General features: G+C 49.6%; 2 protein-coding genes across 2 annotated transcripts in view; one reads left to right on the forward strand and one right to left on the reverse strand.

The window, feature by feature from the left end:
* Positions 1–8,317, reverse strand: part of LOC121047411 (carboxypeptidase inhibitor SmCI) — a 75,120-nt gene extending 66,803 nt beyond the window's left edge. Inside the window, exon 1 of the mRNA XM_040502621.2 lies at positions 8,274–8,317. The gene's annotated coding sequence lies outside the window, so the exon portion shown is untranslated. The remainder of the gene's footprint in view (positions 1–8,273) is intronic.
* LOC8038371 (mediator of DNA damage checkpoint protein 1) overlaps positions 1–18,894 on the forward strand; it is a 434,922-nt gene that overhangs the window by 111,965 nt on the left and 304,063 nt on the right. The window lies entirely within an intron of this gene.

An 18,894-nucleotide genomic window follows, 5' to 3' on the forward strand; every position in this document is an offset into this window, starting at 1 on the left:
AAAAAGTTTAGACAATTGTTTTCTTATATTCAATTATTTGCTCGTGCTTGTCGCCACAACTGTGAACTATGCAAATTTTATGTGAGGTTGCTGTACATCGATTTTCGTTGCACACCTCCTTTTCCACCCCAACAATGATTGCACCCGAATTCAAAACTCCTTATACTATAGGCTTAACGCTGGGAACACAGTTGAGTATGAGAAAGGGGCTGGTCGGATGGTGGCAGGGTGTTCCCTAGGCGCCCGGTGTGAGAGTTCTCGGGCGAGCGCATGAGCGCACTCATTAGCGGGAACGGCTGCCCGTGCCCAGACACCCAGACCAACCGAAAAGTGTGAGAGGTGAAGGATAGGAAGGAGTCGACTAGGGACGCAGTGGAGGGATGCAGAGTGTCGTAAGGGAGGTGTCGACAGGTCGTCTGGGAATCAGTCAGAATGTGAGTGGGGGCGGAAGAGGAAAAAGTGGAGGTGGAAAAAATTGCCCTGGCGACCGCACGCTCCTCCAGGAGGGACACGTCGGTGAGACCACCTTCGGTGGAAGCGTGACCAGCCTGAGATCACAGTTCACAACTACCGTGATCCCCATCGCGTGTATCCTGCGGACCAGCGTCCGTAAAAAGGGCACTAACGGTATCGCAGCGTATACAGGATACGCGCGTCGGAGTAGCGCGAGCGATGGTCGTGCCGGGCCGAGTGACGGATTGGACGCATATGGCGGGGAATAGGAGCCACAATGAGTTTAGCACGCGTCGCGGAGTCCCGCAGCGGCGAGGGAAGCAGGACAAAGTGGGAAACCAAGGGTGGCAAGGAGACTCTGCCCCTCAGCCGTCGAGCGCAAGCGCGTCAACCGACTTCATGGTGTTGGTCGCCTCAAGCCGCTCTATGCAAACGGTGGCTGTGCGAACGGGGAGACCGAGTGTCAGTTTCTGCGCCTTCCGTAGTAGGCTAGACATACGTTTGTGCTTGGTCTCGGTGAGATTGTGGTACGGTAGGTGGTAGAGTAAGCGTGTATAAATCAAGGCCTGGACAAGGCGTAAGGCATCTGCCTCTTTAAGTCCATTTCTACGGTTAGAGACACGGCGTAGCATGTGCATGATTTTTCTGTACTGGGTGGTGAGCTGGTGGGGGGTTTCGGTTGCCTTAGCGTTGGATTCTAACATGAAGTTAGGCACCCGTATGGCCGATTTATGCGGGACGGATTTGTCATCTACTGTGATGGTAAGGGGAAGATCGGTTTGTGCGCGAGCGTGTTTTGTCACGACTAGTAGCTTAGACTTAGTGGGGGAACATGTGAGGCCTCCACGCCGGGCGTATTGCTCGATGGTAGTAACAGCTCCTTGTAGTGCAGTTTCGATGTGTCCAGGGAGCCTGCCATTATCCAGACAGTAATGTCCTATGCATGAAGTGCATGATGTATATCCGAGATCTCATCCAGAAGGGGAGGGAGACCTCGCATAGCAAGATTAAATAGGAGGAGAGACAGTACAGAGCCTTGCGTAGTGCCTCGGTTTGCCGCCGGTGCAAAGGGAGAGCGAAGGGGACCAAGGACGACGCTGGCAGATCTGTCGCGGAAAAAATTGCGGATTTAATTGTACACCTTCGCTCCGCAGACAGTGGCTGCCAACTGTTCAAGGGTCAGGTCGTGGGTTAGGTTGTCGAAGGCCCCCTTAAAAGCCCGTTCACACTCTTGCAACCGAGTACGACTGAGAGAGACCAGACAGGTTTTTAAGCCTCTTGCGACCTCTTAGGACCGGATGCGCTACAGCGGAGCTAATCCTAAGAAGTCGCAAGAGGCTTAAAGAGTCAAAGACCGATCTGGTCTCTCTCGGTCTTAGTCGGTCGCAAGAGTGTAAACGGCACTTTAGGTCTGCGGCAAGGACAGCGCGATATTAGGCAGTGCTCGGAGCGTCTAGAATACCGTGTGTGAGGCGAAGCAGTATATCCTGAGAGAAAATACCACTACGGTAGCCATAGAGGGTGTGGGGAAGGCGGAGGTGTCGGCGAAAAAATTGTGAAAGCGAAACTGTAGAACCTTCTCAAGCAGTTTGCCCAGACATGAGTTAAGGGAAATGGGGCGCGGGTTCTCAAAGGAAAAGGGCTTGCCAGGCTTGGGAATCAGAACGATTGTGGCTTCTTTCCATTAAGAAGAGTACCCGACTCTCGCATCTCATTTAATAAGTAGGTAGTAAGCTGAGTGTTGTCCGAATTAGAGAGGTTGTAGAGAAGAGAGTAGCGAACCTTGTCAGGATCAGGGGATGTGTTCCGGCGGACGTCGGTGACTGCAGCGCGAATCTCCATATCCGTGATGGGCTCGTTAAGATAAGGAAGATTGTTGGGGAGGACCCGTGAAGTCCGCGTCGCGCGGAGTGTCAGGAGGAAGAAAGTAACGCTGTCGAAACTGTGTGAGGCATTCAGAGTCTATTAGGTTAGTGTCATGTTGGAGTTTGTAAATGGCATTGGCCCTGTCCGATTTGGCTTGGCCTGGTTGTATTAGGTGAGGGAGTAGGGACCATGTTCGTGCAGTACCGAGCGTGCCATTGAGCTTGTCGCAGAGCGTATACCGGTTTTGACTAGTGAGGTTGAAATCATAGGTTGCACCCTCTTCAGTAGGTTCTGCAATGCGCAGTCTGAGTTTCTGGTTGTGGCGTTGACGTCGCCACCATTTGGTTAGGCCGCAGCGCGCTTTCCATAGGTGGAGAAGGTGGGAGTCTATATCTGGTGCATCGAGAGTGGTGGTAAGGTTGCGGGTGTGTCGGTCTAGCCAGGTTTGCGGTGTCTGCACCCGGTCAGGGAGTGTGTCGAATAAAATAGAAGAGGAAGATGCGCGGCAGGGAGGTCTGTCCGTGATATGGATTTGGCGTGCCTCCCCCGCGAAATCTTTAGTGTTGATATGGGTGGCAAGAATCGAATTGCAACTGCCGAGCTGTTCCTGAAGGTTCTGCCGGGTAAAGGGATGTATGCCACGGTACAAGGTGAGGTCTGGACATGTGTCGCGTTCAACGCTGGTATCAAGACGTGTAGGTGCCCATGGATCAGTAAGTAGAGTGAGATTGTGTTGTTGGATCAAAGCGTGTCAATTGCGGCCTTTAGATGTGTCGCGAGGGCAGCCCCAAGTGGGATGAAGAGCGTTAAAAGCGCCTGCAATGAATGTGGTACAATCCTTACGCCATGCGACTTCAAACAACGTGTCGAGCCGTGCATAGCGGTCTTGAGAGCGGCTGCAGACATTAAGTAGGTAGAGGGGTCGGAGGGAGGCGAGAAGGAGTTCAAGTAAGACATGTGGAACGGCCTGGGTTTATAAGGTGAAGTCGAACACGGTGTGAAAGCGTTTGACTAGGGTGGCCACAAGGTGGTCCTGATTGCGATCGTTATGTGCCACATGTCACATATCCAGGAAGATTAGGAAGGGTGCGAGGTTCCTGTAGAAAGTTTATGTCGGGTGGGGGAGCGTGCGATTAAAGATACCGTATGAGGCTGCTGCAATTTATTTCGAGGCTACGGCAATTCCACTGCCAGACCGTAGGTTCTGAAGAGAAATGTGGTGTGGCAGTTGCCTGGGGATTACATTTCGCCATTTACAATGATCTAATAAGGGGATGGGCCATTTGAAGAAGCGTAAGGATGCCACGGGCCCTTTCTGCGTCAGTAGATTCCAAAAGCTTGCAGATTACGTTTGCTGCTAGTTGAAGCTTCGGAATCCACCCCTTCCTTGGAGGTGTGTCTGTTAAAACGGCCGAAGTCTTACTCTTTGGTGTTGTTTTTTTTTGATCAGTGGGTGTATTGGCTGACGTTGTCGGATCTTTGAGTTGGATTACGCCGGGTGAAATGGGCCAATGTTTAGTCGACGGTGCCTCTGTTTTGTTCTTTCTTGGAACCTTAGTTAGTACAGCAGATGTAGACCTCTCTGGTACCTGGTTCTCAGTCATGATATCCAAGGTGTCCTGCGCAGTTGGCTTTTCTCTTTTTCTGACATTGAATATAACATCACTTCTTATTGCGTGCAATAAGAAGTGATGTGGGCAAACCAACACTGGTTGGCAAAAACCAGTGTTTTTTGCTGACCGCTGCCTCTTAAATGTCACAATTAGAGGAAACCAAATTCCTACGGTGTGGAAGTTGAACACCAGTCTGATTAAAGACGAAACATTTGTAGATACAGTAGATCACCTGTCGAGGAAAACGGCAGAGCAGAATAAGACGATGGCAGCGGTTCAAGGAAAAAATAAAAATGTCAGCATTCAAAAGAATCAAGAGAATGAGGGCGCTGCCGAGCAAAATGAGCATAAACACGAAATCGCAAATATATGGTCGTGCTACACGAAAAAATACGTGGACAGGAAGGAATACATGACGTTTCGGGCGAACGCCCATCTTCAAGCGATATACACGAAAAACGGCAAGAAACAGGCGAAGGTCGTACGCGTCACAAAAATGAGGGTATAGGTATATTGGCCGAGAGGGAGGGGAAGGCGAAACCGTTAGAGGACGGAGCACAACTTCTTCGCTCGTCATCCAATGCAATAAATAAAACAAAAATAAAAAAAAGTGCAAAGCAAAAGCCAGGACGCGCAAGTACTAGGGGATCTCGAACCTGCCTTATGGCGTCCTCCGAGAGAAACACGACACCCAGAATGGGGCTCAGGGGTCTCCAACCGCCGCAACCACGACCACAGCGGTTACGATGGACGGACGCGCGGTTCGGGATCGGTTCGAAGAAGCACGCCACTCTGGGTGTCGGGTGACGCGTATATAGAGCACGCTCATGCAGAGGGACAAAAACTGCAGCAAGATTTACGTACTCTGTGTGAAGCTGAATGTGAAAGCCCTGGTCGGGGAGCAAAAAAACATCGCAAATGTCAAATCACGCCTCGAGAAATTCCAGAAAGAGCGATACGAAGGGGCTGTAGTACATTCATGGACGCAGCGGTTTCTCTGCGGTGAACAACCCACCAGGCAGGCCTTGATAGCGGAAAAAAAGTACGCTTTGTTTAAGGAAATTCTTGAAATCGAGAAAAATTGCACATAACTACAGACAGAGCGAGCATTGAGGGTGCTTTTGTGGAACATTATCAACGGCGTTTTGAACTCACTCTAGAACGACATGTTGATGGAATTGATGGACTCTTCCTTGCCGAGGCTAGATGACGAAACAAAGGAATGGCTGAAGGAACATATCAGCCTTGAGGAGGCCGAAATGGCAATAGCTAGGTTACCTTCCTGGGGTAAAACGCCAGGCCCAGACAGGCTATGTTTGAGTTTATACTAGAAATTCAGAACAGTACTCGCTCCCATTCTGCTCGCTGTGATAAAGGAATATTGTCAGACGAAATCATTACCACTATTGTTTTCTAGAACCCATAGTGTGTAATTCCAAAATCAGAAGACGCCACGAAGTTTTGACGTATAGAGAGTTATCGAGCAATAACTCTATGTAGTGTAGATTATAAGATATGAACAAAAATCCTACACGGAAAGTTACAGCACGTAACTTGCAAATTGGTGGGTGACCACCAAACGTGTGGCACGAAGGGCAGGACGGTACATACAGGCGTTCACGTAGCCAGAAGCATTTTAGAACGTTGTATGGGAGAAAGGAGACCAGATTGCCATGCTTCAGATTGATTTAGAACAAGCATTCAACCGCGTACGTCATAAATTTCTTTAAGCCATTTTGAGGCACACTAACATTGGAGAAGCTACTTTCAAAGGCGTATGAATGTCAAATGGTGCCTGTTCTACGCGACTAATTGTTACACGTAGCGTAACTTGCAGCGTCCCCGTACTCTTTTCAGTACTTCAAGGTTGCCCACTTTCGCCTTTATTGTTCGTATTTTATCTTAAAACTTTTTTGTTGAATGTCGCCAAAAAAAGAGACGCTCATGGTTTTAGGCTTAGCACACTCGAAGTGAAGATATTGGCGTATGCTCATGATGTAGAAGTTTTTTGCAGAAACAAAAAAGTGTGAGCAGCGTTATTGATTTAGTTAAAAACGTTTGCGATATTACTGGTGCGGCGTTAAATGTAGAGAAAAGTTCTAGATTTTGGCATGGTACATGGGACACAAAGCCCTCAGAGTTTGAAGGGATCAATGGGGCTCGAAGCATACGAGATACCTTGGCGTACCTTTCCAACACATGCGTTATCCAAGGATTTACTGGTCCGAAGCCACAGCCGACTTTAAAAAGTTTTTGCTAGCGCTACGGCTTCCAATACACTCCTTGTTGCTAGGCTTCAAGTGTTACATTGTGCTCAGAGTGTTATGAATAAAGTTCATAAAAAATTTGCTACTTTCATTTGGAAATAAAACTGGAAGCGAATGAGAACAAATAACCTCTTCCGTCTTATTCCTTTAGGGGAATCGGGCTTATCGCAATTGTTCGTCCGGCAGCTTGTGTCGCGATTAGGGTAATTCAGGCAAAGCTGGCTGAGCACTTGCCTTCGTTTCTGGTCTCGAGCCATGGCGAGCAGCTAACAAAATTGTTGGATTCCTAGGAGCTCTAAACTCGTCAAACACAAAGTTGGGGCCGAAGTTCATGGAGCGCGCCAATTTGACTATCATGACGATGACTTCGCACTTTTGTCGCCGCGAATTTCGGCTCCGACTTTGTCGTTGACGAGTTTAGGGATCCTAAAAAAGGTTGTTGAAGCATACGGTTTTTTTGGCAGTACGCTATTCCAGAGAATATGTTTTCTTGCATAACTAGAAAATCCTGGTCCAGCGCCTTGTATGACATCCTTTTTCCTGAGCCTTTTTATAGTACATAGCACAACCAAAGCCGGGGTTAGGGTGTTCTTTGTCGCGCCAAAAAGAGAAATGGCAGCCTAGTCACGTGGCCAAAGTTTTCTTTTCAAACTTCATACTTCGACCTCCCTGTGAAGGTCTGGCTTCACAAGAAAGGTATTTTAGACCACCAATTGCTTGCTGCGTAAAATACCAAAAAAAAAGAGAGCACGCGTTTTGATTTATGTTGGGATGCCTTGTTGTTTTAGGATGTGTTTTTTATTTATTGCAGAGAACCTTGAAAGAAAAAATTACAAATCACTGCACGCTCGATTCGTTTTATTCCCCCTATCACTTCCCTGGATCTTGTACCGTACGACCTTATAACGTTATTCGGCCAATTCAACATCTTGTGTTTACGGATGTCGATGAGTCATGCAGACCTTAACTCGCGGCCGGTCGAAGTATACTTTGTTGAATTTGTGACTCAAATACGCAGTACCTATGCACAACAGGATACTGTTCCTGAGCGGGTCGGTAAGTGTGAGAGACACTTAACGCATTCATTGAGATGTGATGTGGTAGCCTGGCAAGTTCCAAAATGCAGGACCAACTATGGAAAACAAAAAATTAGTTATGCTTTACCGTCTACACTGAACGAATATTTTGTTAAGAACAGATATTGTGCAATTGTCAAACATCCAAATAATCAATTTGTTCATTTGATTTTCTCTTTTTTGACCACAGTATACTATGTACTCCGTCGTAGCTGCTGAATTGGGGGGGGGGGGGGGGGGGGCGGGGCCGGGCGGAGCCTCGTCAAGCTGCATTTCTGCAGTTTTTTCTCCGGCCTCCCATTCACCCCTTGTATTTATGGTGAAAAATAAAGTTCGTATCGTATCGTATCGCAAAAGGCTGGACGCTGAGCCTGAACTTGTTTGTGCAGTGTATGCTGTTGACCACCGCACACCAGCTCGGAGTACAGTCGGCACAGAATGAAACGCGAACAAGAAGCGCATGGTTTTCGACCCACGCTGAGTCACCTAGAGACGCACCACCGAAGGTTTGGATGCGCTGAGCAAGAGTCTAACATATCGAGGGAGGAGCCATCTTCTTGCAGCTCCCATCTGGTTCAGATGGTGCAGCATCTAGCGAAAACCATGCACCCACTGTTCGCGTTTCATTCCGTGCCGACTGTACGTGGAGCGAAAGCTCGCGCAGCAGAACCCCGGGATCTTGGGCTCAATACCCACCCTTGCCAGTTTCGATCTAGATGAGCATCATACCGGCGTACGGTCGTGTATCACTACTGCGTAGTGCACGTTGAAGGCCCAGACTAGCGGTTGTACTGCACTGACTAAATTGCTCATCTGCAGCTGAGAGACAAGTTGCCCGTTGAGGCAGACTACCCTCACGCTGTACAAACATACACACTATACAATGTTTTTCTTCCTGATCCACAGCGGCGACACCTGACCCTGATTAAGGCTAACTTCCCGCCGTCTAAACAAACACGAAATACAGTTAATTTTGTGTCCCTGACGAGGGTATTTACCGGATTCCAGAGGCCCCCTTGAATCACGTCGAGCGCTCCACCGGCCGTGAACCGACTGATATATTTTATTTCTTTTTTCCCTTTCCTCGATCCTCTCTTCCTCCGCGCGAGACGACAGCTGTACGCGTCTTCAACGGCTCCTAATTACTGAGAAGTTTGCACGCCCCATTTTCCCGGGAAGCGACGGCGGGGGTATCGCGGCAAGCCCGTGCTCGAGCAGCGCTTCTTCGGGGCTTCCATTCAGACGCTGTCAAAGATAAATAGTGGCTTCTTGATGGCACGCATTCCTGGGCCGAGAAATTAGGACTCGGGGCCGTCGAGCTTTTAAATTAAATGAAGGAGTGCTGCCGTCTTTTAAGTTTCTCTTTTCTTAATAGGATCGTGATTTTTCCGTATGCCCAGTGAAAATGTTTGTATGCCCAGTGAAATTTTTTAAAAAAATTTCTTAACTCGCGAACTTGTCATGAAATATTTATGAACTCTTTTCAGAATCAGAGATAAAAAAAATTGCTTAATTTCTTGAAACCCAATTATGAAAATCGACGTCTTATGATTATTGAGAAATGAAGGTGAAAAAAAACAAGCATTTAAAGTCAGGCTTTTTATTGTCATTATCGTGTAAATAAGACAACATAAAAAAGCGTGTATGTGTGTGTGTGTGTGTGTGTGTGAAGGGGTGCTTATTTATGAGTTTTGTAACAAAATAAATTGAAGTAAACCGGAAAAAAAAAAGACAAGTGATTGACCCTAATTAAAAGTGGCAGACGTTTCCACTTTTCTGTAATGCGAAATTAGAGGGCAGCTCTTGAGATATTTTGATTTTGCGGTATACTGAGGTAAATGATCTTCTAAAACTTAATAGATAAATTGATATTTTAATTGTTTTGTTTGTTTTTGTTTGAGAATTGGCGAGAGAGGAGGAGGAGGGTGGGGGCCCTGTTTGGGGGCGGCGAGTGGCGTGAAGCCTTCTTTCGTCCAGCCATGGCATGTAATACCCCATAATGCAACGCGCGGTGTTGCACCATGAAACGTCACAGACCGACACCTTGTGGGATGTCGCTACTAACACAGGTACCGATAGAGTAACCAAAGGGTTGTCTCAACAGCGGCGATATCTCAAAGGAGACGTCAAACCTAGTAGCGCGGTCCCCACATCTCCGCGGTAATGTAGACGACGTTTAGGGCTACATTACCGCGGGTCGGTTCGATTAATCACCTCCGTCGGTGCCAATGATCGTCTACCTTGTCTCACTCTCTCGAATATAGCGGAAGAGGAGACACACGTACCAGAGTAAGGACAGAGTCCAAGAGCATTTATTGGAACACTCATAAAATGAACTACTATGTCCCCATCCAAAATGCCCCCCGCGCCGGCAAGGTAAGAAAAGGTCCTTACCTGGCCAGACGCGGGGTTCCGGAGAGCCAAGACCGGGGAAGCATCGGAGAAGTCGCCGACACACGTCCTATCTCTTTCGCGGTCACCCGGACGAGTCCCTTTCCCGAAAGCGGGAAAACAAGAGGCGAAACCTCCTCGCCTGTCGGCAGTGATTAGCATCCGAGCGGGGGAACGGAAAGGGGTCCACCCGGGAGAGAGTGAGAGGAGAGCCCCCCAAGCCAGGCGGCCCTCCGTCTCACGAACAGGTCGGAGCTCACGGCGAAGAAGGCCGAGCGTTCCGACCCGCGGCCGTTATCGCAGCCATCGGGGAAGGGAGACCAGAGGAATCCCCACATCCCCCCCTCCTTAAAACGGTAGGTGGGTCTCAAGAAAGAATAAAGGAAGCCCACCTGCTCTCATAAAATAATATCTCTCTCTGCGCACCCCCAACAAATACACGCGACACCCAGCGCGCGTCTTCACAGTGTCCGTCGTCAACAGCTCACGCACCAGGCCGAAGAAAAGGAAAGTTCCAGTTCCAAGCACTTGACAGCCGCCGCCACAGCACGGCAGAGCATCACAGGCACCGCGCTGACGCCGCTGGACCCAGGTGTCGCGGTACGAGCTGGCCTGCAGTGGGGGGCAGCCAGGCCGTCGTGAAGGCGGCAGCACCAAAAAAGACCGACGACCGCCGCCCACCAGCGGAGACCAGCTGGGGAAGTCCCAGACACGCCGCCCGGGGGGGTTCGGCGCCATCTCGGCCGCAGTGGGCTGGTGAAGGGGGGGGTGGACGACCTCGGAGCAGACCTGCGAAGTCGTTTTGCGCCAGCAGCCAACACGCCCAGAGCCGGCCGTAGACGTCCCGAAAGGGAATAAAGGGCGCCGCCGCCTCCAAACGAGGGGACGCGCGCAACCGACGACCGCCTGCCTCAGGCCGCAAAGGCGGCAAAACGGGCAGGGGCAAACGACAAACAAAAACCACAAAAAAGGTGGCCAGGTTGTCAACGGTGACAGGAAAATGCCAGAGTGACCCGATTCGACACCGGAAGAAGAAGCCATAAAAAGAGGGCCCCTCCGTTCGAAACGTGTCCACATACCAAGCAAACTAATTGAGTTCGCTTAATGTAGGCCCCGGGGAGAGAGCTTCTAGGAAAAACGCCGAGTTCTCAATCCTTTGCGCAGGCAGCTAACACAGAGGCTGCCCACACTACCCGGTTTTATAGTTACCGGAAGAGTCCGTTGACTATAAGTGGCCAAAAGCAGATAACAGTCTGCAGCTGGCCCGTCTTCTGAAGTCGAGGTAAACGGATACGCGGACTTCGAAGGGGCGATAGAAACAAACCGCCATGCATGCGCGCCTGCGAGCGGGGAAGACGCAAGTTCCCGCGCAAAATAGCCGCCATCTTGCTCCTTAGGGAGGAAGACAAAAGGGGCCGCAGCTCACATGCTCAAACCTGCTAGTTTCGCCAACTATTTGAGCTAGCTAGCTTACCGAGGCCAGAAAAACATGTCTTGCACCCGATACGGCTTGATCAAGGGCTCACAACGGTGTGGACCCTTCTTTTGAGGCAAGGCCAGGTTTCAGAGCAACGTAACTGCTAAGAGTCTTAGAATCGCTCTTCCACCTGGATCACGCGAGTCTGACAGATATCGCCAAAGGGCGCTCTGGCTACATGGCGCCTGGGTTTCAGAGCAACATAACCTCCGAAAGTCTTGGAGTCACTCGTCCACCCAAATACTGTCGAAGTGCGCCTCAGACCGCGTAGCGCCACCACCATGAACGCAAAACTAGTGTCGTTCTTGGAAAACAACAACAGGCTGCAGGAGTACGTTGGCATCAAGCAGATACAAATCTTTCCCGAAGAAAACCCTCCGCGCCCACTGCAATACCAGCAGTGAATACAGCGCGCGCGTCAACAGTGTGCAAACTGCTTCTCGACGCCGACGGTTACGCGGCCCGGCTCCCGGAGCCCGTCAGTAGCAGTACCAGCTACTTATCGACGTTATTGGCAGGCGTACCGTCCGACTCTAAATGAGTGTCCGCGACTACTCTGAGTCAAAGAAAACGCGAATATTTACATTCCCAGATTGCACTGCTGATCCTTCGCTACTCTTTTCTGCCAAGCCTCGCTCCCCGCCGGAAATAAAAGTCCACCCGGTACTCAAAAACATCATCAAAACTTCTATTTACACTTTCCCTTCAGGACAAGTTGTTGGTGGCGCGCAAGGAACCTAAATACACACAGGTGAAAGGTTCGCCTCAAGCATGGAGAACAAAGGGTCTCCCACAACAACAAATGTTGCTTGACGCACGCTAATTCAAAACAGGAATGCGCGTACGAATCACACTGCGCTCGCTCAAAGGAGTGGCACTGCGGGTTGCCGACTCGGCATTAATCGCTCAACCATAAGTGGCGAGATCAGGACGCTCGTGGTACGGGGCGATCAAAGGCAAGGAATGCGGGCAAATAGGCCGGACAAAGGGACGGAGGCCAGGAGCCACGACCACGATAAAGGAAGCCGTGGCCCCACGTTGGGCGCCATTTTATGTGGGATGTCGCTACTAACACAGGTACCGATAGAGTAACCAAAGGGTTGTCTCAACAGCGGCGATATCTCAAAGGAGACGTCAAACCTAGTAGCGCGGTCCCCACATCTCCGCGGTAATGTAGACGACGTTTAGGGCTACATTACCGCGGGTCGGTTCGATTAATCACCTCCGTCGGTGCCAATGATCGTCTACCTTGTCTCACTCTCTCGAATATAGCGGAAGAGGAGACACACGTACCAGAGTAAGGACAGAGTCCAAGAGCATTTATTGGAACACTCATAAAATGAACTACTATGTCCCCATCCAAAATGCCCCCCGCGCCGGCAAGGTAAGAAAAGGTCCTTACCTGGCCAGACGCGGGGTTCCGGAGAGCCAAGACCGGGGAAGCATCGGAGAAGTCGCCGACACACGTCCTATCTCTTTCGCGGTCACCCGGACGAGTCCCTTTCCCGAAAGCGGGGAAAACAAGAGGCGAAACCTCCTCGCCTGTCGGCAGTGATTAGCATCCGAGCGGGGGAACGGAAAGGGGTCCACCCGGGAGAGAGTGAGAGGAGAGCCCCCCAAGCCAGGCGGCCCTCCGTCTCACGAACAGGTCGGAGCTCACGGCGAAGAAGGCCGAGCGTTCCGACCCGCGGCCGTTATCGCAGCCATCGGGGAAGGGAGACCAGAGGAATCCCCACAACCTAAATTCAGTTTCTCCGCTAAATTTAGCAGGTAATTAAAGAGACCGATGTCACCGAGCGAACTGCGCAGGCACGCGCATTCCGCAAGTGGTGCCGCCACCATGCTACTTGCATAGTCATCACTTTCCGGCTTCCCGGCTGCATAAGTCTATGGCGTGCGTACATCATCGTACTGGATTGTTTGGGACGCCCCGGTATCGGCTTGTATCTCCTGCATGTCTGTACTCCATAAGATCGTGTTGTTTGTGATGCTTTGGTTTGTCAGCAAGCGCACAAAAGCAGTTCCAGTCGTTTTATCGTTTTGGAATCGCTTTGTCGTCTGCTTCTTCGTCTTCGTGAACGTGGAAACCAGACTTGTACCGTACGCATTACAAGTAATCAAATTACTTGTAATCGATTACTTTTTGGAGTAATTGTGTAATCAGTTGATTACTTTTAATAGGCAGTAATCACAAGAGTAATCTGATTACTTTTTGAAGTAATGAAATTACTTGTAACCGTTACAATTTGTCCACGGGAAACCCCCCCCCCCCCCCCCCCCCCCCGCCCCCCCGCCGGTACACGCCTTTTTTTATGAAATGACAAAATTAAAATTCGCTTTTTTTTTTTCGAATGGAAAAAATAAAGATTTTTGCGGAGCTGTAGGAAACGAGGTCAATCTCTTTCTATGTACAGTTTCTGTGGAATGTCCATTTTTTTGTTTGTTTTTTTTCGAGCTGGGACTGGGAGTGGGATGCCCCAGGGAAGCCACAGTGCGTGACAATGGCCATTCAGGGCGAAGTTTGAGGAGAAACAGAATGTAGCTTTGCGAGTCCTTCGTTCAAACTAGCCCGTTCACGCACACACACACATAAATAAAAAACAAAAAAATCCTGCTTAGGGTACCTACTCAAGTGTCGTGCAGGAAAGTGGACGTCGCGCGCGCCCCGCCGTACGTTCCCCTGCTTTTGAGCGCGCCGCGCGCCTCGAACGTGCGGCACCGGTATATGCCGAATTCAGTCACGTGAGGAGCAGACTCCGCTTGCCGTGCAGGAAAGCCGGCGCTCCAGGGGGTGAACGCGCAACTCTAATTTAGCTCGGTCTCGGTGGACGCCAGCGGTCCAGGTTTCGAGGGTGAGTTTCCCAACCAAGGTTCTAGTAACGTTCGTTCGGAATAAGAGAAGTCACGTGACTTGACGTCACAGGACCTACAGATCAATTCAGTTTCTCCGCTAGAGTTAGCAAAAACGTTTATGTCACGTGACTTAGACAGCAGTTATGTTTCCCCACTCAATTTGGCTGTAAACATAATGCCACGTGACGATGTTATGCGACCTATACACCAATTCGTTTTCCCCGCCATATTTGACGGGAAAATTGATGTCCTTTGACCCACTAAATTCAGTGGGGAAGCTCAATTTGTCTATAGTTCGCGTGAGGTGACATCAATTTTCTCGCGAAATTTAGCGGTGAAACTGAATTGGCGTATATATCACGTGATGTCAGGTCACGTGAGAATTTTCCGCCATAATTAGCTGGGAAACGGAACTGGTGTTTAGGTCACGTGACGCCAGGTTGCAGGTATGCGGTGCGCATATGCCTTGGTTTGTGGTACAAAATGGGCTGTAAACCAAGTACTGACGAAAAAAAAAAAAAAACACAAGTTCTAGGAGGTAAAGAAATCAAAGGAAAATCTATCGGTGTATCTTTAGGGATTGTGTTAGCGTGACCCTTGGGAAACTCCACACATGTCCCCCTTTAGTAAACGCTAGTACTGACCCCGTAACGAAGCCAAAAACCAGGCAGCAAAAATAGAGGAAGCAAAAGAGAAAGCCAAAACAGAAAAGTGTCGCTCGTTCAAAAAGAATAATGTTACCTCGATGCACTGCGGCAGCGGTGGCGTATAGTCAAACTGGCTGGTGAGATCGGCCCGCCAGAAATTGCGCGTGCATGATACAGAAACACAGCAATGAACGCTCCCTCATAAGCTCTTATGAAAACGTGTATACTGCATTGGAACCTGAGACTGTGGTTTGAAAAACGGACAGGACAACGTCTCAAACTTGGGTTTGAGACGTTGTCTGCCCCTTTTCCTTCCTCCTTCACGTGTGTTCGCTTTTCAAACCAGAGTCTCACCGCCGAATTCAGAAACCTCACTCAAACTACACTCAAACTGAAGGGCCCCTCCACTTCCTCGAGGGCCGGCGCTGGCCAATCGCGACGGCGGATCCGTCCTCGCGATTGGCCAGCGCCGGCCCTCGCGCCTTCCTCGAGGAAGTGGAGGGGCCCTTCAGTTTGAGTGTGGTTTGAGTTAAAGTCACTGGATCCTGGGAAAGTAGCGCCATTGCCTTCCCTACCTGCTAGCCGGACACAAACGGATACTAACATACAGACGATCCAGACCTCGCAAGGCGATTGGCTAATCAGCCTACGTTGCCATGGAAATCGCCATCTTGGTCCATTTAAATCTTCGAAGCTTCCAGGGGGTCGTTGTAAACCAGTCGCGCCAAGATCACAATGGAGCATCATCGTACTGGAAGCGTTCCTCGCCAATATAAGAGTCTTTGGCACTTCGTATGCGATCAACTTATTAATCATGCCCATCTCCATGGATCTCTTACAATTATATTGTTCTTCTTGCGCATTTCGAGACAGTAAACTTATTTTTCAACGCCTCCAAGCACCGACACAGTATCTGGTGGAGGTACGAAGGTGTACGCCTGCTTCGCCGGTGTGTGGTTAGCAAAATCTCGGTATACAAAAAACGACTCAAAAAAGCTACCCGTCACCAGCGAATCTAGATCGACTCACAAAGAACGGAGGGGTCAAGGAGAAATTGCTCATTTCAACGACCAAGATGGCGACCACACGGGGAGCTTGGCGTTACTTTCCCAGGATCCAGTGACTTTAGTTTGAGTGAGGTTTCTGAATTCGGCGGTCAGGTTCCAATCATCATTTATAACTTACACCGGGGTCGCTAAACTCGTCAAACAGAAAGTTTGGGCCGAAGTTTGCAGAGCCTGCTGATTGGACTCTTGCCACAATGGCGTCATGTGGGACAAGATGTCAATCATCCAAGCTCTCTCGGTGCTCAAATTCCAGCGAGAATGTGAAGCACAAAGTCGTAGCGAGCTACATCGAAGCGCGTGCGAGCAACACCGTGGGGCCAGCCGATTGAACGTCTGCACTGATGACGTCTCGCCCGAGTGTCCCTACATCCCTACGCCGCGATAGAGTCAATGATGCGTAGATTGTACCTAGGCGGCCGGTAAATACTCTGAACTTTCTCGTAGCAAGATCGTCGTTTGTGGAAGTTATTGGTGACGACAAAATGACGTTTCACAACTTTGGGAGGATGTTATTTGAGGCCAAAATCTTCGCTTCGGAATCGAGGCGAAGATTGAACTTTGTGATGTTGTGGAGCCGGTGCCCGGTGTACGCGGCTTTAGGGCTCATCCTCCGCAACTGTCAACAACGCCACCGGGGTCACCCAGGGGCCGTGTGTGTAGAGACGTCAATAATGTCTGAGAGATAAAGGAAAACGGGGGATAAAAAAAAAAAAAAAAAAAAAAAAGCCGGAGAAAGAGAAAGAAAAAGATTTAAAGACGTTTACAAATTTTTGTTATGCGAAATTAGAGCTCAACTCTTGAGGAGGAATAGGGGAGGGTACGGAGAGGAGGGTATGCCCCTCCTCCTTCCCTCTTCCTCTCCTACCCTCCTCCTCCCATTCAGTTTCTCCGCTAAATTTAGCGGGGAAAAGGACATCACATGACGAACTAGCGGAGAAGTGAATTGGGGCTGAAGTCACGTAGCGGGAAATCGAATTGGTGTTGGGGTCATGTGACTTCAATTTTCGCGCTAAATTTAGCGGAACCGCTAACGCCGACGACGACGCCGACGCTGAGAAACCCAGAAACGGGTGCCGAAGAGCTGCGCTCTAAAGAAAAAATTAAGGTAGGACCAACACACACAAACAAACACAAACGAACACACGCACACACACACACGCACGCACGCACACGCGCACACACGCACACACACAAATAGGACTCTCAAGAAGGGCCGTAGAAATTGCTCGAGAGAGAGAGAAAGAGAGAGAGGAGATGATGGAGGTGAAGAAGGGGGATATTCCTTTTTCCGAATATTTAATTATAACTCTCTGAAATGCTATGGTGGTTCAAGGCCGGGGCGAATCCCCCCCCCCTTTACACCCTTGTGCCCCTTGCCCCCTTTTTCGACGCCACGGGGGGGGAGGGGGGGGGGGTAAATCGCCCCTCTCCCTATCCTCCTGTTTTGAGGACCCTGCTTAGAGGTGTTCGAATGAGCAATGACGAGGAACAGCACAGCCTGCAATTTTCGAAATAACGGTTCAAGAGATTCTGGTATTAAAACGGCTCGCGTTCCATGAACTCAAGAGTGGCCATGACAGACTTTCAAGCGAAAGACTCGTGCCAGGGCACGTATATAGTGTGCGGGTGCGTTCAGTGACGTCCTTTTATAGTTGATACCTTTTACGTCGGAGTCAGGATTATCAGTTGTGAACGACAAGTTTGATGGTGCGTGTTCAAATCGACGATGACAACTTTAGTGTCCTGGCGTTCTTGAAACATTACCGTCAATACTGACAACCTGACATTAGAGAGTTTTAGTAGATCGTTCCGATACCTGCGATAGCCCCGATAACGGTACTGTGCATGCGCAAGGGAGGCGGTGGCGGAATATCGAGTATCGTTATCGGAGTCATGGGAACGATCTACTGAAACTCTCTATTACTTTTATTTCCTTATTTCCGCTGATGAACACATACTTAATCCCAAAATGACTGATCTTCGAATGTCGAAATTCGCCCGAACGTGGACAAGGTTGGTCGGCTGGTTGTGACATAGCCACGTTGGGCTACACTTTGGCCAGGTTCGAGATAAATACAAGAAACGACAGGGACGCTTTTTAGTAAATTCTGCTTTATCGGCGGAAATAAGAACGATACCGGACTATCAACTTCGACGGTGTTGATTTTAAAATGCAATTCCCAAGCATCCATCGTGCTTTTTAGAGACCATCAAACACGTCGGTCGCAACTGATAATCTCTCTCGTGACGTCAAACCTATGAGCCACGGTCGTCTCCGCGCGCTCTCTCGTGCTGCTCTTGTTCGGCGCCTATAGACCTTTTCCAGTTACTCTCGCCCCCGACCGCGAAGTAGGCATATCCGGTATGGGCGACGAAAAAATATCAGAACGTTTCAACCTGCAAATAGTAAAAAAATAGAGGGGAGGCAAAACATGAAAATGTGACGGTTACGTTCATGCCCTAAATGCCTTCTATTGGCGTGGCGACGGCAAAACAATGTTTTCGCCCATACTGGAAGTGACGACAATTCAAGATGGCGGCGCCCTCGCGGAAAAGGTCTATAGGGAGTGGTAGGGATTTTTTGTCCTTTCAACGAAAACCGTCACGAAGACAAACGGATCTGCGGGTTTGTGAGAAAAGAAAACTTCGCAGCAGTCTTTCGGCTCCTCTCCCCACTATGTCATAACACAAAGAATACCATTGTTGACGAGTTTAGCGACCCGGCTCGCCTGCACTTTAATTGTTTTTTCATTGTATATACCACGCTGTCAAAGCTGCTGGCGCGAGCATGGGGTTGGATCTTGTTCATCAGTTGCACGGGTTGTCGCGCAAACGAAAGCATAGATGACGCCACACGCCAGTAGCTTTGACAGCGTTTCGTACTAAGTATGAAACGGAGTATAGGGAGTATTTACTGGACGCCATATTTGTGGGTGCTCTTTAGGGCGCATGCTCAGAACGAGCTCACATCAATAAACTGCTAAGACCGGCATTCTTGATCGTGCGGAATGCACGTTGCAAAAGAACTGTGGAAGCTCGCCGTCGCGCTCAGCAGTCGCGCACACAACTATGGCCGCCAGTGAATACTTCCTATAGTGAAACCCGAGTAATAGTCGCACGCAACGCCACTGACCGAGAAACTCTTTTTTTTTTTTTGCGGTGTAATTTTAACGACAGAAGTGAG

This window comes from Ixodes scapularis, unplaced genomic scaffold, assembly GCF_016920785.2.
Source record: "Ixodes scapularis isolate PalLabHiFi unplaced genomic scaffold, ASM1692078v2 PGA_scaffold8__174_contigs__length_109621045, whole genome shotgun sequence".
In the NCBI taxonomy this organism is placed as follows: domain Eukaryota; kingdom Metazoa; phylum Arthropoda; class Arachnida; order Ixodida; family Ixodidae; genus Ixodes; species Ixodes scapularis.